The 21,223-nt window shown below is 45.8% G+C and overlaps 1 protein-coding gene and 1 pseudogene across 1 annotated transcript in view; one reads left to right on the top strand and one right to left on the bottom strand.

Annotated features, from left to right (window-relative positions):
- Positions 1-548: 548 nt before the first annotated feature.
- Positions 549-15,739, bottom strand: LOC112129386 (protein ALEX-like; annotated as a pseudogene).
- Positions 15,008-21,223, top strand: part of MEFV (MEFV innate immunity regulator, pyrin) — a 23,344-nt gene continuing 17,128 nt past the window's right edge. The window contains 2 exon segments of the mRNA XM_003778553.4: positions 15,008-15,226; positions 15,511-15,596. The gene's annotated coding sequence lies outside the window, so the exon portion shown is untranslated.

Genomic DNA, 21,223 nt, shown 5'->3' with positions numbered 1-21,223 from the left:
TTATTCAAAATCAGTGGTGGTAGAAGTCCTCCTCCAATTCTTTGTGATCTGCTAGTATGTGGAAAACAGACTAGCTGGTATTAGACTAGGAGTGGTGTTAACAGGCCAGCAGATTTGTAGGGGTTTTTTTGTTGTTTTTTTGAGATGGAGTCTCGCTCTATCGCCCAGGCTGGAGTGCAGTGGTGGGATCTCAGCTCACTGCAACGTCCGCCTCCTGGGTTCAAGCAATTCTCCTGCCTCAGCCTCCCGAGTAGCTGGGATTATAGGCACCACACCACCATACCCAGCTAATTTTTGTATTTTTAGTAGAGACAGAGTTTCGCCATGTTGGCCAGGCTGGTCTTGAACTCCTGACCTCAGGTGATCCGCCCACCTTGGCCTCCCAAAGTGCTGGGATTACAGGTGTGAGCCACTGCACCCGGCCAGGGCCAGGGTTCTTAAGCTGCCTCCATGTCTGGAGCAGTGCTATCCAATAGAACTTTATGTGATGGTAGCCATTGAGCACTTAAAATGGAGTTAGTCTTGCCAAGTATTACCATATGGCTACCATATTGGCCAATGCAGTTCCAGAGGATCCATGGATGGGTTTGGAGATTTTTGTAAACCTTTTGATACTGTATGCAAAATTGGATGTGTGTGTGTGTGTGTGTGTGTGTGTGTGTGTGTTTGTATCTGTATGTTCTAGTAAGTGGGTTCATAGCTTTCATCAAGTTCTAAAAACCACCAAAAAGACTAAGAACTGCTACTTTAGGGCTTTGGTGAAAAGTAAGTAAAGAGAAGTAAGCGCCTTTGAAACCACTACAGATTCTACTTTCTTAACACTGTAAGTCCTCAATGTCCTAGATAGGTTGGAAACTGTTATCTTAAGTGAAAGCACATTTTGTTATAATAACGTTGATGACAAAAATAAATTAGTTTCATTATATGTCTTTTCCCTTTAAGTCCCAGTTTCCAAGATCCTATCAATGATGTTAAGTGAGGACTTACTGTATTAGTGATGTTAAGTGAGGACTTACTGTGTTTTCTCATCCTCAGCTGCAGGTGACTTCGTGACTGTTGCAGAGAAAAATAAATTTGAATCTTCGACAACGAACCCTTACTACTCCTGGTTTTAGGTCTCATGGGTACTAGACTCTGTCTCTAGGACTTCTTTCATTCCCTAACTAGCTCTTGCAGATTCCTTTGTACTCAAGGGGCCAGTTATCTGTGCCTGGTTTTCAAAGTGACATTTGTTGAAATCTACAGTGTTAAGACTTTCAAGTCTAGGCCAGGCATTGCGGTGCATGCCTGTAATCACAGCACTTTGGGAGGCTGAGGTGGAAGAATCACTTGAGGCCAGGATTTTGAGACCAGCCTGGGCAACATAGCAAGACCCCGTCTCTACAAAAAAATAATTTTAAAAAATTAGCTGGTTGTGGTGATATGCAACTGTAGCCCCACCTATTAGGGATGCTGAGGCAGGAGGATTGCTTCAGCCCAGGAGTTTGAGACCAGCCTGGGCAACATAGCAGTCATTTTAAATCGATGCTTTTCCTGTCTTTCATCTTAGGGTACATTCAGCCTCCGGGAGCTTCTGCCACTCTAAGCCTTTGCTACTTGCCACTCCCCCTAGCTTTGGTCTCTCCCCTCTTTTACTTGACTACAGCATTCCTTTGATCTATGACTTAGGGTTTTCTTTTTTTCTGAGACGGAGCCTTGCTCTGTCGCCCAGGCTGGAGTACAGTGGCGCAATCAAGGCTCACTGCAGCCTCTGCCCAAGTTCCAGCGATTCTCCTGCCTCAGCCTCCTGGGTAGCTGGGATTACAGACACACTCCACCATGCCTGGCTAATTTTTGTATTTTTAGTAGAGATGGGGTTTTGCCATGTTGGCCAGGCTGGTCTTGAACTCCTGACCTCAGGTGATCCACCTGCCTCAGCCTCCCAAAGCGCTGGACTTAGGGTTTTCTTTTACCTGTACCACATGCTCTTTGATCCTACTCCTAGCTTTGAAATCCAATCATAAACAAAATAGCAAATTTAAATGGCATTTCATTTGAAATGCATTTTATTTTTATTAATATGGAATATATTACCTTTCCTCATGAAAAGATAAAATTAGACATTTTACTCCACTTATATTTTGATTAAATGTTATGGAGTTTAAATTTTCCTTTGGATTAACATTAACCAAACTGTCTTACTAATATTGTTTGATAATGTTAATATTTAGATATATTCCTCTATTTGCATATTAGATCACTATTTACCAACCTATTATTTTTTCAGACCAGTAAACTGTCAGAGATGAGGAGGGAGAGGAAAGAACTTGGAAAGAGGGTGCACCCCAAACTTTTGTCAGTGAGGTGGGGCATGGCAGGACACGGGAGACCACACTGGAGAACATTCTACTAATTGTCTGGATTGATGGAAACACTCTTAGATATTTGTTTTGGTTAATATCAAGACAATCTACTTCTAGGCTTCAGCTAAAACAAACATGTAAAGATTGTTTTTGCTGGTTGCCAACCAAACCAGTTCAGATACCAATTCTTATTTGAAAGTCTCTTAACTGAAATTAATCCAGGACATAGTTTAACTACCACATTTACCTCTGTCTTCTCTTGGATTCTACAAGAGAATAGTTCTCAGTTTTAATATAGTCAGAATTTTAGGAAGATTAACTTGATATTTTGGTTCTTAGATAATTTTATTATCAAAATATTCAAAAAATGAGGTAAAACTAAATCAGTGCATTGACTTTAGCAGAATTAATTCACTCCTCTTCCCAGAGATTGGAGGAGAATAGCTTTGAATTGAGCACAAAAGGATCTTCCCCCTATTTTGTTTTTGTTCTAATGTTTGTTTATTATTTTTCCAGTAAGGCTTTTGTACTCCTAGATTTTGCTCTAATGTTGAAAAACTGCCTGTTATACTGGGCACAGTGGCTCACACCTGTAATCCTAGCACTTTGGGAGGCCGAGGCAAGAGGATTGCTTGAGCCAGAAGTTCAAGACCAGCCTGGGCAACAGAGAGAGCCCTTCTCTCTACAGAATTTTTTTTTAAATTATCAGGGCATGGCAGCACATGCCTGTGGTCCCAGCTACTCCAGAGGCTAAGGTGGGAGGATCCCTTGAGCCTGGGAGGTCAAGACTGCAGTGAGTTGAGATTGTGCCACTGCAGTCCAGCCTGGGAGACACTGCAAGACCCTGTCTCAAAAAAAGCCAACTGCCTGTTAGAGGCTCCAGGTGAAATAATCCTAATTGACAAGGAAATAAATATGGAGAGGCCATCTGTCCTGGAAATCAGCCTGAACTCAGGAAAAGTCAGTGTGACCCAAACTATCATGTTCCCTGTATTTCTTATGACCAGTATATCTAGTCCCAAACCCTGACCTGTACTTCCCATTGGAGCCTAGAGAAGAGCCATGGGTGCAGGAATAGCAGGATTCCAAAGGAAAGAAACAATGACTTGACTCCAGGAGAGGTGAGTGTTCACTGGAAAGAAACAGGGGAAGAAAGAAAAGAAAAATTCAGCCTTACTTGGAATAAAAGGCTTTGGGATTCTATTTAGCAGTTTCTGTTTTCTCTCTACTACTTTAATACAACTCTTTTTTTCCCCTCTCTCTTTCTCCTTGGACAGGGTGATATCTGCAATTTCTTTTTCTTGCAGGTTTTGAGATCAGGAGAGAAAATTCAGATTCTTCAAAGCTGAAGAAATGTCAGACTCTGCATCTATTGTTACTTCAGAGGAGAATAAAATTGAATCATCAGTTTTACAAAAAAGACTGCAAACATTTAGGAAATCAGTAGAGAAACACCCCAGATTTAGCAAAGCTTGTAGATGATCAGAACCTCTCTATAAGGAGAGAAACCTGAGAACAGAATGGGAAGGCGAACTCAGCTCTTAGCTTTTTCTTAGTGTTTATAAGCAATCAGCTCCCAAATCAGGGTATTTTAACAACTGGGGAGCCATCCCATATTTTCCAGTTTGGGAGGCTTTTCCTAGCACTTTGGGAGGCATAGGCAGAAGGATCACTTGAGCCCAAGAGGACGGGACCAGCCTGGACAACAGGCTGCCTCCCAAGCAGCTGGGACTACCGGTGCCCACCAACCTGCCGGGCCTCGAACTCCTAACCTCACGTGATCCACCCACCTCAGCCCCTCAAAGTGCTGGGATTACAGGCGTGAGCCACTGCACCTGGCCAGCGAGTTGTTTCTTATCTGCCATCCTGCAGACTCAAGAATTTCTGTTAGTTACTGATTTCTCTAACTCTTTGGGGCACAGTTTCAGTAGCCACACATTTTTTAAGGCTCCTAGAAAATTAAAATAGCACAAAAATTGTGGTATATTTTAAATATCTGCATTTAAATAACATCACTCAACACAAGACCACAACTGGATATTTTATTGGTGATAACTTCAAAAATCTAAAACAAGGCTTTTAATAAAGATGAAACCATATTAAATGGCTCTACTTTGTACTCTTTTCTTTTTTTGTAGAGACAGAGCCTTGCTATGTTGCCCAGGTTTGTCTTGAACTCCTGGGCTCATGCGATCCTCCCACCTTGTCCTCCCAAACTGCTGGGATTAAAGACGTGAGCCACCGCACCTGGCTCCTACTTGGTATTTTATGGTAACTCTTCAGCCATCTCTCCCCAACTAGGACCTCTTTTTAAGAGGAAGGGAGGCTGAAGGTCAGCAGCAGAGGACTAGAGTCCCCTCACCTTGGTCAGTGAATGGGAGGGACACACTTCCACTACCTTGTCTCCTGGGTTTTATTTTTGTTTTAATAATTCTTAACTTTTAAAAACTTCACAAATCTGTAACAGCCAAATCTTCTGGGTTTTAAACATGGTCACAGATTTTTTTTGCCACTCATCCCATCAAGAAGTGGGGCATCTGTCCCTCTGCCTTGTATCTGGGCAGCTTGTGACTGCTACCAATGAAATACAATGAAATACAGATGTGGTGTGACCTCCAGGGTGAGGTCATAAAAGGCCTTGCAACCTCTATCTTGTTTGCTAGGAGAACTTGCACTTGGAGCTAGTGTTAAGAAGTCTGGTTACCCTGAGAGCACCATGCTGGAGTGGCTGCACATAGGTCTCTAGTGGAGAGTCCAGAGGTGCTTTTGCTTCTTGTAAAATAGGAACAAAGTCAAACAAATAGACACTGCCATTGATTAGTTGTGGATGGTGGTCATATAGGTATTTGTTAGGTTTTGTTTATTTGAACTGAGGCAGAATACGGTCTGGAGGCGGGGAACTGAAGGTCAATTCACCCTGACTTCCTAGAACTAAATCGAAAGAAAAACCCCAACTTTCCACGCATAAGTAACAAAAGGACCAGAGGCTACTCCCTTTGCCAATGCCCAGCTTTTCTGAGGGGCATATGGGAAATTGAAAGTACCTCTGATTGGTTGCTTTTTGCAATCAGACGTTTGCATAGGAGTGTAACTTTGTAACTTCACTTCAGCCTCTGATTGGTTGCAACCAATCAGACTGATTGTGGGCCACCACTTCATTTACATGGTTGAACACCAAGTGGCCAATGGGAAACCTCTAGGGGGTGTTTAAGCTGCTGCTTGGCCAGCTCCCACACTGTGGCATGTACTTTCAATAAATCTCTGCTTTTGTTGCTTCATTCTTACCTTGCTTTACTGTGCGTTTTGTCCAATTCTTTGTTCAAAATGCCAAGAACCTGGACAATTTGCGTCAAGACCCTCTACCGGTAACAGAACCATTTCATTTCAAAAAAAGACCAAGGAAAGGGGCATAATTAGCAGAGTTATCTCTAGCTGTTGGTTTGAAGACTCTGACTCCAGCCTCAGAAACAAATCTTTTCCAGAAAGGGGAGGAAGAAGGTTGTAGGTTCTGCTGCAGGGAAGTGTTCTCCAGCCATTTGAGCCACCTCAGCTGAAGCTCCAGCCATTGTGGAACAAGATGAGTTGTGCCTCTGGGTCTTGCTTGAAATCTGACCACCAAGTTGTGAGCATAATAAAAGGGCTGCTCTTTTACACTATTAAGTTTTGGGGTGTTTTTCATGCAACAATAGATAACCGGAACAATAGGCATACATGAATAAATAAACCTTGTAGAAGATTCAATGAATACAGATGTATACAAACAAAATGAAGGTCTGGGCACAGTGGTTCACGCCTGTAATCCCAGCACTTCGGGAGGCCAAGGGGGGAAGGATCACTTGAGGTCAGGAGTTCGAGACCAGCCTGGCCAACATGGTGAAACCCCGTCTCTACTAAAACTACCAAAATTAGCTGGGCGTGGTGGCGGGCGCCTGTAATCCCAGCTACTTGGGAGGTTGAGGTAGGAGAATCGCTTGAACCTAGGAAGTGAAGGTTGCAGTGAGCTGAGATCATGCCACTGCACTGCAGCCTGGGCAACAGAGCGAGACTGTCTCAAACAAAAAACTGAGGGACTTTTCCATCACCTCCCATTTAATGTCTCCATGCTCTACAGGTTTACCCGGCTGTGCATCCTCCCAGTCTCCTGAGGAACTTCATGTACCTATATGGATTAATTATATGTATATATCATGCTATACATATTTTCCAGATCATCTTTTTAAATATTAGCAGTGTGCCTTTGATATCTATCTAGGTCCAGATGAATAGGCCATTGCCACTCTTAACAACTGTAGAGCATGCATACTATGGATATACCACAGCTGTATTATCTCCCCATTTAGATTGTCTCCAACTGTTTCCTTTAACAACCAATACTCCAATGAACATCTCAGACATGCATATTTGGGTACATTGGATATAGTCTTAGAAATGGAATCACTGAAGCAAAAGCCTTGTGCATTTTTTTTTGAGATATGTTCTTGCTCTGTCACCCAGGCTGGAGTGCAGTGGTATAATCTTGGCTCACTGCATCCTTGACCTCCTGGGCTCAAGCAGTCCTCCCACCTCACCCTTGAGAGTAGCTGGGACCACAGGCATGTGCCACCCAGCTAATTTTTTATTTCTTGTAGCAACGAGGTCTCACTTTGTTCGCCAGGCTGGTCTCAAACTCCTGGGCTGAAGTGATCTGCTCACCTCAGCCTCCCAAAGTACTGTGATTACAGGCGTGAGCCACCGTGCCTGGCCTAGGCTTATGCATTTTTAATTTTGAAAACTTGCACCAAATCACCTTCCAAAACAGCTTCACAGGCCAGGAGCAGTGGCTGACACCTGTAATCCTAGCACTTTGGGAGGCCGAGGCAGGCAGATCACCTAAAGTCAAGGGTTTGACACCAGCCTGGCCAACGTGGTGAAACCCCATCTCTACTAAAAATACAAAAATTAGCCGGGCATGGTGGCGGGTGCCTGTAATCCCAGCTACTCAGGAAGCTGAGGTGGGAGAATCACTTGAACCTCAGAGGTGGAGGTTGCAGGGAGCCGAGATTGCACCACTGCATTCCAGCCTGGGTGAAAGAGTGAGACTCCATCACAAAAAAAAAAAAAAAAAAAAAGCTTCACAAATTTAACTCCTAACCTGAGGTGTGAAAGTGCTTCTATGTCTGTGTACTCATTAAAGTTGGCTGTGGCAATCGTATTAATTTGTGACAATATAGTGGGTGAAAAATTATGTCCCCTCAGCCGGGTGTGGTGGCTTAGGGCCTGTAATCCCAGCACTTTTGGAAGGCCAAGGCAGGAGGACTGCTTGAGCCCAGGAGTTCTAAACCAGCCTGGGCAACATAACAAGACTCTGCCGCTATTTTTAAAAAAATAATATCCCCTTGTTGCTTGTCATGCTCTGATTAGTTGGAGATTGGGCATCTTTTCACATGGTACTTTGTATTTCTTCTCTGAGTTGCCTTTTTTTTTTTTTTTTTTTGAGATGGAGTCTCAGTCTATTGCCCAGGCTGTAGTGCAGTGTCAGGATCTCAGCTCACTGCAACCTCCGCCTCCTGGGTTCAAGCAATTCTCCTGCCTCAGCCTCCCAAGTAGCTGGGACTACAGGCACGTGCCACCGTGCCTGGCTAATTTTTTGTATTTTTAATAGAGACAGGGTTTCACTGTGTTAGCCAGGATGGTCTCGCTCTCCTGACCTCGTGATCCACCTGCCTCAGCCTCCCAAAGTGCTGGGATTACAGGTGTAAGCCACCACGCCCGGCTGTGAGTTGCCTATTTAAGCCTTTGAGCATTAAAAAAATTGTAGTGCTTTAACATTCCAGGTATTATCGTATGTACAAATATTTTCTCTGTCACCTTTTTTATTTTTTAAGACAGGGTTTTGCTCCATCATCCAGACTGGAGTGCAGTGGTGCAATCACAGGTCACTGCAGCCTTGACCTCCCAGGCTCAAGCGATCTTTCCAACTCAGCCTCCTGAGTAGCTGGGACCACAGGCGCACACCACCATGGCCAGTTAATTTTGTGAGGGAGGGTAGAGATGGGGTCTCCCTACATTGTGGAGACTCAAACCCCTAGGCTCAAGCAATCCTCCCACCTTGGCCTCCCAAAGTGCAGGGATTACAGGCATGAGCCACTGCATCCGGCCTTTTAACTATATTCATGGCTGTTTTTGTCATACTGAAGTTTTCTAATTTTTCTATTTACCTGAATTTTTTAACTTTTTCAGTTTTTTTGTCTTGGTTAGAAAGATCTTCCTCACTGCAAAATTTAAACAAATTTACCGATATTATACTTTGTATTTCTTTAAATTATCTGGGCCAGGTGCAGTGGCTCACGCTTGTAATCCCAGCACTTTGGGAGGCCGAGGCAGGTGGATCATTTGAGGTCAGGAGCTCGAGACCAGTCTGGGCAACATGGTGAAACCACATCTCTACTAAAAATACAAAAAATTAGCTGGGTGTGGTGGCACATGCCTGTAATCCCGGCTACTTGGGAGGCTGAGGCAGGAGAATCACTTGAACCTGGGAGGCAGAGGTTGCAATGAGCCCAGATCGCGCCATTGCACTCCAGCCTCGGAAACAAGAGCGAAATTCCGTCTCAAAAAAATATATATATATATATAGTATATATATATATACTATATATAATATATATATTATATATATACATTATATATAATATATTTATATATAGTATATATACTATATATAATATATATTATATATAATATATACTATATATAATATATAATATTATATATAGTATATATTATATATAATATATATTATATATAAATATATTATATATAATGTATATATAATATATTATATATTATATATATATGGAAGTTTATTTTTTATATATGTCAGGCAGAAGTCTATGTTTTCCAGCTCAACTGTCAACAGTCCCAAAACTATTTATAAGTTGGGCCACCTTTTCCCCTTGGGTTTTAAATACCATCTTTTGTATATACACACGTCTTACGGACTCTTGTTTCCATTTACCTTCTATCCATTCTTGTAAAAACATATCACTGTTCTAATTTACTGTATTTTCGCAGCTTGTTGTTATATCTGGTACAATACATCTCACACCATTGTACTTTTTTCACAATTTTTTTGGCTACGAATTTTAAAAATCAACTTGTCAAATCCCATTCTTAAACATCTTGCAGCCAGGTGCGGTGGCTGATGCCTGTAATCCCAGCACTTTGGGAGGCTGAGGTGGGCAGAACAGCCTGGCCAACATGGCGAAACCTCACCTCTACTAAAAATACAAAAATTAGCTGGGCATGGTGGGGCGCACCTGTAATCCCAGCTACTCGGGAGGCTGACGCAGGAGAATCACTTGAACCTGGGAGGCAGAGGTCGCAGTGACCTGAGATCACGCCACTGCACTCCAACCTGGGCAACAGTGAGACCCAGTCTGAAAAAAAAAAAGAAAAAAAAGTCTTGTTATGGCTGGGCATGGCGGCTCACACTTGTAATGCCAGCATTTTGAGAGGCCAAGGCAGGAAGATCGCTTGAGCTTAGAAGTTTGAGACCAGCTCAGGCAACATAGCAAGATCTCGTCTCATTTTTTTTTAAATGTAAAAAAAAATCTTGTTACAATTTTAATTGGGTTTGCTTATAATTTGTTGATTAATTTAGGAATGCGTGATATATTTGTAATATTAACTCTTCCATCCAGGACTGTGGTGTATTTCTTCAATGATTTGGGACTTTTAAAATTCTGTAATCCTATATACTTTTCTTCTTATAGGTCTTGCAAATTTCTTATTAATTTATGTCTGGTTATGGGTTTTGCTGCTATTGTGCATGGGATTCTTTGTTTCAAAGAATTACTCAGATTAATTTTCCAACACCTACCACCAACTCTTTTAAGGCAGCGTGTAGGGGTTAGTGGTAGCAACTCTTCTCTTGGAGCCAGTCGTACTTGTCTGTATAAAGAAACCATTCCAAGTTCCAGGATAGACTTTGCTGCCCTTGGGATGAATGGAGAGCAACATCCCGGTTGTCTGTCATGGGTGTCAGCCTTCCTTCAGATGACTTTGGCCTGTGATTTTCTGTCCTGTTTGGGCTTCAAGTTATCTGAAAGGAATCATATTGAAATGGGTGTTTCTGAATTTCTGTGTCCTCATGTTTTTAGTTCTTCACAGCCTGCTTCAAAAATTATTATTATTTTTTTTTTTGAAAGGGTCTCGCTCTGTCGCCCAGGCTGGAGTGCAGTGGTGCGATCTCGGCTCACTGCAACCTCTGCCTCCCGGGTTCAATCGATTCTCCTGCCTCAGCCTCCTGAGTAGCTGGGGTTACAGGCGCACGCTACCACACCCGGCTAATTTTTGTATTTTTAGTAGAAATGGGGTTTCACCATGTTGGTCAGGCTGGTCTTGAACTCCCGACCTCGTGATCCACCTGCCTCGGCCTCTCAAAGTGCTGGGATTACAAGTGTGAGCCACCGCGCCCAGCCCCATTATTCATTCTTGCTTCTGCCTCTCCCTTTATCTTTCAGATATTAGATGTAGTCAATAGCACTTAACTTTCTTGCAAATACAGTTAGGTGGACTGAATTCTAGTCCCAGCTCTGCACTGATGTGTATAACTCAAGTCAGTCAATTCCCCTGGAAGCCTGTGTCCTCCTCTGTAACATGAGGGGGTTGGCTTGATGACTGCTAAGCTACCGGATGCCGAGAGACAGCAAAGCCAAAGGGAAAGGACTTTAGCTCTGCAGACACAGACCTTGAGATTGAATGTTGGCTATCTGACTCTTTGTAGTTGTGTAGCCTTGGGCAAGTCGGTGTGTACAAACTTCCTGTTTTCTGTGTTAAACTGAATATATCAACACCCACCTTGGACAGGCGCAGTGGCTCCTGCCTATAATCCCAACACTTTGGGAGGCCAAGGAGGGAGGATGGCTTGAACCCAAGTTTGAGATCAGCCTGGGAAACATAGTGAGACCCAGTCTCTACCAAAAATAATTTTTTTTGAATTAGGCGTTTTGTTTCAAAAATTTCAGAGAAAGGGACCTGTATCTAGAGTCTTATTTCAGGGGCAATCTTCCCACCTCAGCTTCCCAAGTAGCTGGGACCACAGGTATACATGCTGGTGCATTCCTGTAGCGCCAGCTACTCGGGAGGCTGAAGTGGGATATTACTTGAGCTGGGGAGGTCAAAGCTGTAGGGAGCTGAGGCCAGGCACGGTGGCCCACGCCTGTAATCCCAGCACTTTGGGAGGCTGAGGTGGGCGGATCACGAGGTCAGGAGATCGAGACCATCCTGGCTAACACGGTGAAACCCCACCTCTACTAAAGATACAAAAATATGCTGGGCGTGGTGGCAGGCGCCTGTAGTCCCAGCTACTCAGGAGGCTGAGGCAGGAGAATGGTGTGAATCCGGGAGGCCGAGCTTGCAGTGAGCAGAGATCGTGCCACTGCACTCCAGCCTGGGCGACAGAGTGAGACTCCATCTCAAAAAAATAATAATAATAAATAAATAAATAAATTTAAAAAGCTATAGGGAGTTGAGCCATGATTGCAACACTGCACTCCAGTCTGGGTGATAGAGCGAGACCCTGTCTCTAAATAAATAAATAAACATAACCACCTCACATGAGGATAGTGAAGACTAGGAAGAAACACCTATTACATTGTATCCAGCACTGTTCTTGGTGCTTTATGTGTATTAGCTCATTTAATCTTCACAACAACTCTAGAACCCCCATTTTACAGTTGATAGAAACAGGGACAGAGAGGGTAGGTATATCACTTGGCCAGCGTCACACCCTGCTATGAAGCACTCACATGAGGCAATGTAAAGCACCCACAATATTTAGCACCTATAAACTGCATCAATTAAAGGTCATCCACTGCAGTTCCAAAGCTGTAATTTTTGGTATTTTGACATCCCCACTTCACAGACAGCCTTGGAAATATTTTCTGTGGTTTTTGAACTCCAGTTTTAGCTCTGATTCACACAGTCGTTTTCTCCTAACCACTTCCTGCAGCATTAAGAATTGTTTCCAGCTGCTGGTTTCTGCAGAGGATTGTCCTTGGAGCGTGGGGTGTCCACTGTGGTTCCAGCTGCAGCCCTGGTGCCCACATGAAGATGCCCTCTACAGGACAGAAAGAGAAATACCACCTGATGTTGGCTGGGATATGGGCACTGTCTTTGTTCCGAAGAACCAAAGATTTCCTTGGCAAATGGCCTCTCAGTCATTTCAGTTTATCTCAACTGCATTTTTAAAATTTCAGTTTCTGCTCTGGAGCTTCAGGGGAATTGAGACATGAGACAACTATGCCCTAAAGAACAGTCTGTCTGCATAAATGTTATGCCTGCAGTGTGTGTGTGTGTGTGTGTGTGTGTGTGTGTGTGTGTGTGTTTGGAGATACGTCTGGGACGTGTTTCCTTCGGTACTGGCTCAAGGTTCCTTATTTGACTTGCTAATTTACACTCATTCTACTTTGGAAACCTCGAATATTTTTTCTCTATGGGCAGAGTCTGCTTTTAAAAATCATTTGTCTAATCTTCTGCACCCCAGTGAAACAAAGTCTCAGTTAATAAATTTTTTTAATTTTTCTGCTGTAAAAGTAATGGAGCAAAATATGAAATTTTTCCTCTAACATTTAGCTTGCCATATTTTATTTTCCCTTACTATTTCACAATGAGCATATATTTGTGGACTATGTTTCATGAGTCATAAAACTTTAAAATGCCATTGAACGCCGGGCGTGGTGGTTCACGCCTGTAATCTGAGCATTTTGGGAGGCTGAGGCGGGCGGAACACAAGGTCAGAAGTTCGAGACCAGCCTGACCAACATGGTGAAACCCCGTCTCTACTAAAAATACAAAAATTAGCCGGGCGTGGTGGCGTGCACTTGTAATCCCAGCTACTCAGGAGGCTGAGACAGAAAATTGCTTGAACCCGGGAGGCAGAGGTCGCAGTAAGCCCAGATCATGCCACTGCGCTCCAGCCTGGGCGGCAGCGTGAGACCCTGCTTCAAAAAAAAAAATAAATAAATAAATAAATAAAATAAAACGTATAGATGACATAGAGGGAAAAGGCCAACTTCTACCTCCAATTCTACTCTTGAAAGGTAGTCATATTTATTTCTTGCATTTCCCTCCAGATACTTAAATTTTAACATTTTTTCTCTTATTTACAAACATGGGATCATGCTATCTGCACTGTAGTGCAAATGTGCTTTTTCCACTGACTAATATATAAACCATCTTTGCACATTAGCACACAGAAATTCACCGCACTGTTTTCAGTGGATGCAGTGTAGTCCAAGGAATGGATTCACCAAAACTTACTCAGCCATTCAGCCAGTGCCCTGGTGACAGACATTTACGTGGTTTACAGTTTCTAACTAACCGGCAAGTGTGGCAGGCAGGGAAATGATCTAGGATGACTACCATCATTTGTGTAAGAAAGTGCCCCTGAGACTACCATGAAGGGAATACAGCCTCGATATGCTTACCTGAAGACATTAGTCTCGATGGGTAGGACTTAAATCGAATGTAGGAACTAGAAAAACAGACCATTTAGCTGGGTTTCCGAGCTTTTTTGTGGGCTGCAATACACTTGCATCAAAGGAAATCTTTCTTGAAGATTAAATACGTAAAACAGTTAAAAAGTAGTGGCCGGTCTGGCATTAGTTGGGAGAGAGGGGAGGGGGTAGAAGGCAAGGAGGGAGGTCTATGCCTATGAAGCTCCTGAAATAAGAAACCTGGGCCGGGCGCGGTGGCTCACGCCTGTAATCCCAACAGTTTGGGAGGCCGAGGCGGGCGGATCACCAGGTTAGGAGATCGAGACCATCCTGGCTAACATGGTGAAACCCCGTCTCTACTAAAAATACAAAAAATTAGCCGGGCGTGGTGGCGGGCGCCTGTAGTCCCAGCTACTGGGAGGCTGAGGCAGGAGACTGGCGTGAATTCGGGAGGCGGAGCTTGCAGTGAGCGGAGATGGCGCCACTGCACTCCAGCCTGGACGACAGAGCGAGACTCCATCTCAAAAAAAAAGAGAGAAATCAGATGCGTGTGCCTTCTTTGAGCCAAACCATTACCTCTCTGGCTCACAGCATGTTACTAGATTTGTTCAAAAGGAAAAAACAGAAGTTTCAGAAACTGTACTCTAGGGTTGTAAGGGGGCAGAGTTTGAGAATCCTTGCTCTAGCCCGCCTCTGCTGATTATAAGGGAGAAAAAGGCAGTGCTGCTGTTAGGCTGAAATATCTGTTCCTTTCACAGCTTTGGTCATAACTGGTAATTACCATTTACCTGTTCTCAGCCTCCTTGGAACAGCGATCTTGCCTGACACGTGCACCCTCGCACGTGGCACAGTAAGTGGGACACATTAGACGTCGGAAAATATTTGCTGTAAACACGAAAGAAGGGCGACAGGCTAATAAAGGGTGGAAGGGTTTTGGCGTCAGCACAGCCCCGTGACGTCCCATCCCCGTGGGCCGCCGGCTGCCCGAAAATACGACGACTCCACTTCCCGGCGCTGCTCCCGGGATACCAGCGACAACAGCGGCTCAGTCCCGGCAAACGGCGCGCGGCCCCTCCGGCGAAAAGCACCTATAGGCTGTCGCGGCTGCCAATCAGACCAACGGAGCCGCGACCCGGAGACCTCTGGGAGACGTGGGCCCCCGCTAATCCGCCCTCCAATTGGCTCGCGTGCTTCCCGGGCACTCTGGGAGATGTTTCTGGGAGTGTTCTGCGCATGTGCATGCGTGAGGGCGGGGCGTCGGGTCGGGCTGGAGTGTCTGTCGCGCATTCTGTGGGCCCCTCGGCAGAAGACGCACTTTCGGCAGAAGACGCACTTTTGGCAGAAGCCGCCCTGGGTCCCTTCCCTTCCGCAGGCAGCCGGGACCCCGGCGGGAATTGCGCGCAGGTCGGGTCTTGTTTGACCCCAGAGCCTCCCCGCGTCCGGGCACACTGCGGACAGTTCCTCTTTATCGTCTACCGCTACTTCCTCTTTATCCTCTGCTGGTCTTTCCACACGTCTCCTCCCCCAGGCCGCTTCCATTTGGGGCGCCGGGCCAGGGAGGGGCTGCCGGGCCGGAGACCCCGGAGTGGCGCCGGCCTCCGCTCGGGCGTGGGGTCAGCGGGGCGTCGGCGGGAGGGGTCCTGGAGGGGACGGCTGTGCCGGGGCGCGACACCCTGTCCTCTTCACAGACGAGCCCCTGACAGTCGTGCCAGTCGCCGCCCTGGGCTCTGGGGACGTCCGAGGACGCAGCTGGCGGTTCCTCCCGCGGTTCCCGGCACTGTTACTTTCCCGAATTCCCAGAACAACCCATTTGATAGGAAATGGAAGCTGAGAAAAATCGAGTAACTTACCCACGTCACACGGCCACCAGATATTTGAATCTCGTATTTTCCCCCACTTCGTGGCTTCCAGGCTCATAAACAAGCAGTTGCAAAACAGGGTGAGGCGTGGGAAAGACAGCAGCACTGGGTGGGGAGGGGAAGCGGGGAGCACCTTAGAGGGCAGGATTCAGCAAACGGAACCTCAAAGGAAACAGTGTCAGTGCTGCTGCTTAGTTGGTAAGAAACAAAGGGCCGGGCGCGGTGGCTCACGCCTGTAATCCCACTGCTTTGGGAGGCCGAGGCGGGCGGATCGCGAGGTCATGAGTTCGAGACCCGCCTGACCAATATGGTGAAACCCTGTCTCTACTAAAAAATACAAACATTAGCCGGGCGTTGTGGCGCGCGCCTGTAGTCCCAGCTACTCAGGAGGCTGAGGCAGGAGAATCGCTTGAACCTCGGAGGCACATGTTGCAGTGAGCTAAGATTGCGCCACTGCACTCCAGCATGGGCGACAGAGTGAGACTGCGTCTCAAAAAAACAAACAAACAAACAAAAAAAACCCGAAAAAAACAAAGGGAGTAGCTGCCTTCCAGACAGTTTTGTTATTTTTCTGCCCCTTTCGCTAGCCTGTCAGCCCTTTCGTGGCCGGGGATTGCGTGTCCAAAGCCTGGCTGCTAGTCAGGTTCCTATAAATATTGGTAGGACAGAGCGTTTTAAAGTTTTTATTATAAGATTTTTAAGCACAAGAAAGTTGAGAGAGTAACATGACTACCCACGTACTCTCCACCTAGATTTAATAATCAGAATAAATTATCTGTGTAGGCCTTTTATTTTTTACAAACCCTCTTGTTTAACGTTACCGCATTCCAAATGAAGCTCATTGGTGAGTGGTGTGGGGATCTGTTCAGAGCTCCATGACTGCAGCCCTTCAGCAGGGTTAAGGCCACCTGCCACACCCAACTTTGAGAAGCTGGCTTCCTCTCCCTCCGTTTCCAAGCTGCTCAGGAGGTGCCCTCAGAAAGATCAGTTACAAATATGGTTATCTGCGTAGGGGCCTGGGCAGCAGATCTCATTGATCTGGGCTGGGATAGGGAGGTGGGTTGGTCCAAGTTGAGAACGAGATCCTACAGATCTTAGCTGCTGCAGGATTCAACACTAACTCCTTAAGGTAGCAACGAGGGCCCTTTGTAAAATCTGGCCAGAAACAGGTATCCTAGATGCCTCTTCACACCTGCCAATATCCAATCTATCCATATCATGCCAGCTCTGCTTTCAGAATTACCCAGAATGTGACTCTTCTGCCTCCACAGTGGTTCAGGGCCCTGCAGTCGCTTTCCTGCATTGTGACAATAGATTGCTTTCTCCTCTCTGTTTCCACCTTTCTCGTCTCTTGTCTCTCATGGAAGCCAGAGTGTTCTCTTTTCTTTCTTTTTTTGAAACAGTCTCGCTCTTTCACCCAGGCCGGAGTACAGTGGTGCGATCACGGGTCACTGCAACCTCCGCCTCCCAGGTTCAGGTGATTCGCCTCAGCCTCCGGAGTAGCTGGGACTACGGGCGCATCACCACCACACTCAGCAAATTTTTGTATTTTCAGTAGAGACGGGCTTTCACCGTGTTGGCCAGGCTGATCTCAAACTTCTGACCTCAGGTGATCCACCTGCCTTGGCTTCCCAAAGTGCTGGATTACATGTGTGAGCCACCGCTCCCGGCCCAGAGTGTTTCTTTTAAAGCGTAACTCCAATCATGTCACTGCTCTGCTCAAACTTTACAGTGTCCCCTCATCTCAGAGTAAGAGCCAAGTCCTTGCTGTGTCCTGGGAGCCCTCCTACTTGATAGGGGACTCCAGCTCCCTCTCTAACACCTCCATCCACTCCTCCTCCCTGCCTCTGCTCCAGCCACCACTCTTCCTCAAACACTAAGCACAAAGTTACCCCTTTTGAACTCTGTAAATAGGCTAAGACTGCTCATCCTCAAAATGAATACCTGGCTTACTCCTCTTCCTTTGGATCTCTGTTCAAGCACAAAAGCCTTCTTCAAGTGCCCTTGAGCACGGTGGCTCATGCCTGTAATCCCAGCACTTTGGGAGGCCAAGGCGGACAGATCACTTGAGGTCAGGAGTTTGAGACCGGCCTGGCCAACATGATGAAACCCCATCTTTACTAAAAATACAAAAATTAGCCTGGCATGGTGGTGTGAGCCTGTAATCCCAACTACTTGGGAGGCTGAGGCAGGAGAATCGCTTGAACCCAGGAGGCAGAGGTTGCAGTGAGCCAAGATAGCACCACTGCACTCCAGCCTGGATGACAGAGTGAGACTCTATCTCAAAATAAATAAATAAAAATAAAAAATAAAATATGAAACCAATCCCCTGCACTCACCCTATTATTCTGCTGTTTTTTCCCCCAACTTATCACTCCCTGATACATTGTGTATTTGTTTGTTTATATCAATTCACACTTTCCTATAAGAATGTGGGCTCTTGGCTGGGCGCGGTGGCTCACGCCTGTAATCCCAGCACTTTGGGAGGCCAGGTGGGCGGATCACGAGGTCAGGAGATCGAGACCATCCTGGCTAACACGGTGAAACCCTGTCTCTTCTAAAAATACAGAAATTAGCCGGGTGTGGTGGCAGGCGTCTGTAGTCCCAGCTACTCGGGAGGCTGAGGCAGGAGGATGGCGTGAGCCCAGGAGGTGGAGCTTGCAGTGAGCTGAGATAGCACCACTGCACTCCAGCCTGGGCAATACGGCGAGACTGCATCAAAAAAAAAAAAAAAAAATGTGGGCTCTTCTGGGCCAGGCGCGGCGGCTTGCGCCTGTAATCCCAGCACTTTGGAAGGCCGAGGTGGGTAGATCACTTGAGGCCGGGAGTTCAAGACCAGCCTGGCCAACATGGTGAAACCCTGTCTCTACTAAAAATACAAAAATTAGCCAGGCATGGTCGTCGGTGCCTATAATCCCAACTACTTGGGACGCTGAGGCAGGAGGATCGCTCAAACACTGGAGGCAGAGGTTGCAGTGGCGAGATTGTGCCACTGCCCTCCAGCCTGGGCGACTGAGTGAAATTCCATCTCGAAAAAAAAAAAAAAAAAAGAATGTGGCCTCTTCTGAAGGGCATTTATATCAGAAAAAAAAGAATGTGAGCTCTGCAAGAAATTTTTTTCTGTTCAGTTCTGTATCCATAATACCTAGAATAGCATCTGGCATACAGCAGGTGCTCCATGAGTAAATGAATGACCCTGTGGTGCCTCTTCCTAGCTAGACATGTGTTCAGTATGTCAATTAACCCATCTAAACAGGGTGGGCAATTGTCCCAATTTCCCAGGACTGTGGTCGTTCCCAGAACTAGGCTTTCAGTGCTAAGACTGGGCAAATTGGGTTTTGCTCCTAGACAAAATGTGTTGGTCACCCTACCTCTAAGCCTACATTTTGTCGTCTATGAAAAAATAGTTGGCTGGTCACGGTGGCTCACGCTTGTAATCCCAGAACTTTGGGAGGCTGAGGCGGGCGAATCACAAGGTCAGGAGTTCAAGACCAGCCTGGCCAACATGGTGAAACCTTGTCTCTACTAAAAATACAAAAAAATTAGCTGGGTGTAATGGCGGGCGCCTGTAATCCCAGCTACTCGGGAGGCAGAGGCAGGAGAATCACTTGAACCCAGGAGGCAGAGGTTGCAGTGAGCCGTGATCTTGCCACTGCACTCCAGCCCAAGTGATAGAGTGAGACTCTGTCTCAAAATAAATAAAGTAAATAAATAAGTAAATACTATGTACCTCCTTTATCATGATGGTTTAGGGGCACGGGACTGATACTCCCTTAGAAGTTAAGCTAATTCTGAAAGACTGTTTTTTTTTTTTTTAATACAGAATCTTGCTCTGTTGCCCAAGCTGGAGTGCAGTGGTGCAATCTCGACTCACTGAAACCTCCGCCTCCCAGGTTCAAGCAATTCTACCTCAGCCTCCAGAGTACCTGGGATTACAGGCGCATGCCACCTCGCCTGGCTAATTTTTGTATTTTCATTAGAGACGAGGTTTTGCCATGTTGGCCAGGCTGGTCTCGAACTCCTGACCTTGAGTGATCCACCTGCCTCGGCCTCCCAAAGTGTTGAAATTACAGGCGTGAGCCACTGCACCCGGTCTGAAAGACTTTTTAAAGCTATCTTTTTTGCTTATTATGAAAGTAATACAATCTTCATTTTTTAAAATCCCAAAATGTGCAGAAGTGAATGCCATAGAATGTGAAACTCCTGGTGACCAGGAATGGAGTGAAGGTCGTGGTGTCTGAGCCGCACATTTCCCAGGAATAACAGCAGAGAGTAGACCCTTTGCAGCAGCTTTGTTGGGTTTGGATTTGCCATGTCACCCCAAATAAGGTCACACATCCAATGGCAGGGGCACACAAGAGAGCCCATGACCATTCCGCTTTGATTATTAAACACTTAAATGATGTTACAAGGGCAATAATTCTATTTTCACTGTGAGAAATTACCGGAACCCCTCCAAACAAAAGCTTTGTGAGCCTGCCTTGCCCTAGAAAGTCCAAAGTGGCATCAAAACACTGCCTTCCAGAAGTCCTGCTTCAGAACAGCCTCTGTTGCAAAACGTGTCACCGCAATTGCAAAATATCCTGCTTTAGACCAGAAAGTATCATTCCCTGCCCAATTCTGTCATGGGGTTTTGGTCTCAGCTCTGAGGAGTTTTCTGACCAGTCGAGATGGGATCACACAGCACCCATAGCGTCACTGCACAGTCTCATCCTTTCTTCATCTGGTAGTGGGCGACTGCCTGGGAGGTGCTGGATTGCCACCGTCCAGAGTCAGGGACAGGTGCTGGCCCCAGTGATACCCCATTCAACACCCTTCTTCTGGCCCAGCCTAAAAATTCCAAAAATCTGCTGTCTGCACCATCAATGTGCATTTCATCCACTTTTTTTTTTTTTTTTTTTTTTTTTGAGACAGGGTGTCTTGCTGTGTCACCCAGGCTGGAGAGCAGTGGTGCAATCACAGCTCATTGCAGCCTCAACCTAGGCTCAAGCAATCTTCCCACCTCAGCCTCCTGAGTAGCAGGGACCACCAGTGTGTGCCACCACACCCAGCTAATATTTTTTCTATTTTTTGTAGAGGCAGGGTCTCCTTATGTTGCCCAGGCTAATCTCAAACTCCTGGACTTAAATAATCCTCCTGTCTCAGCCTCCCAAGGGCTGGGATTGCAGGTGTGAGCCACTACACCCAGCCCAATTCACCCTTTTTTTAGGGAAGATGTTGGGTTTGGGCTCAGAAAGATCTAGCGAACTGCATGTTTGTTGTCAGCTATGAAAACAATGTAAAAACACCAAATACTCTGTGAAATAGGAAACAGGTGGACCAGCTGGACAGTAAGTTAAATTCAACCAACCAGAACTCATCAAAGCCTTGAATCCCAGGCTGGGCACACACAGAGGTGCTCACACCCAGAGCTGGGTGTTCAGCTAGGCATCGCAATGTTGTGACTGACCTGTGGAAGTGACCCATCCTGGACCTCAGTGGTCAGCTGGAAATGTGACATCCATGGGTAGTCATGAATAGTAAAATCACAAATTATTGTCAT

This window comes from Pongo abelii, chromosome 18 (assembly GCF_028885655.2).
Source record: "Pongo abelii isolate AG06213 chromosome 18, NHGRI_mPonAbe1-v2.0_pri, whole genome shotgun sequence".
Lineage (NCBI taxonomy): Eukaryota > Metazoa > Chordata > Mammalia > Primates > Hominidae > Pongo > Pongo abelii.
The sequence above is the reverse complement of the archived record's forward strand: the minus strand, read 5'-3'. Positions and strand labels throughout refer to the sequence as shown.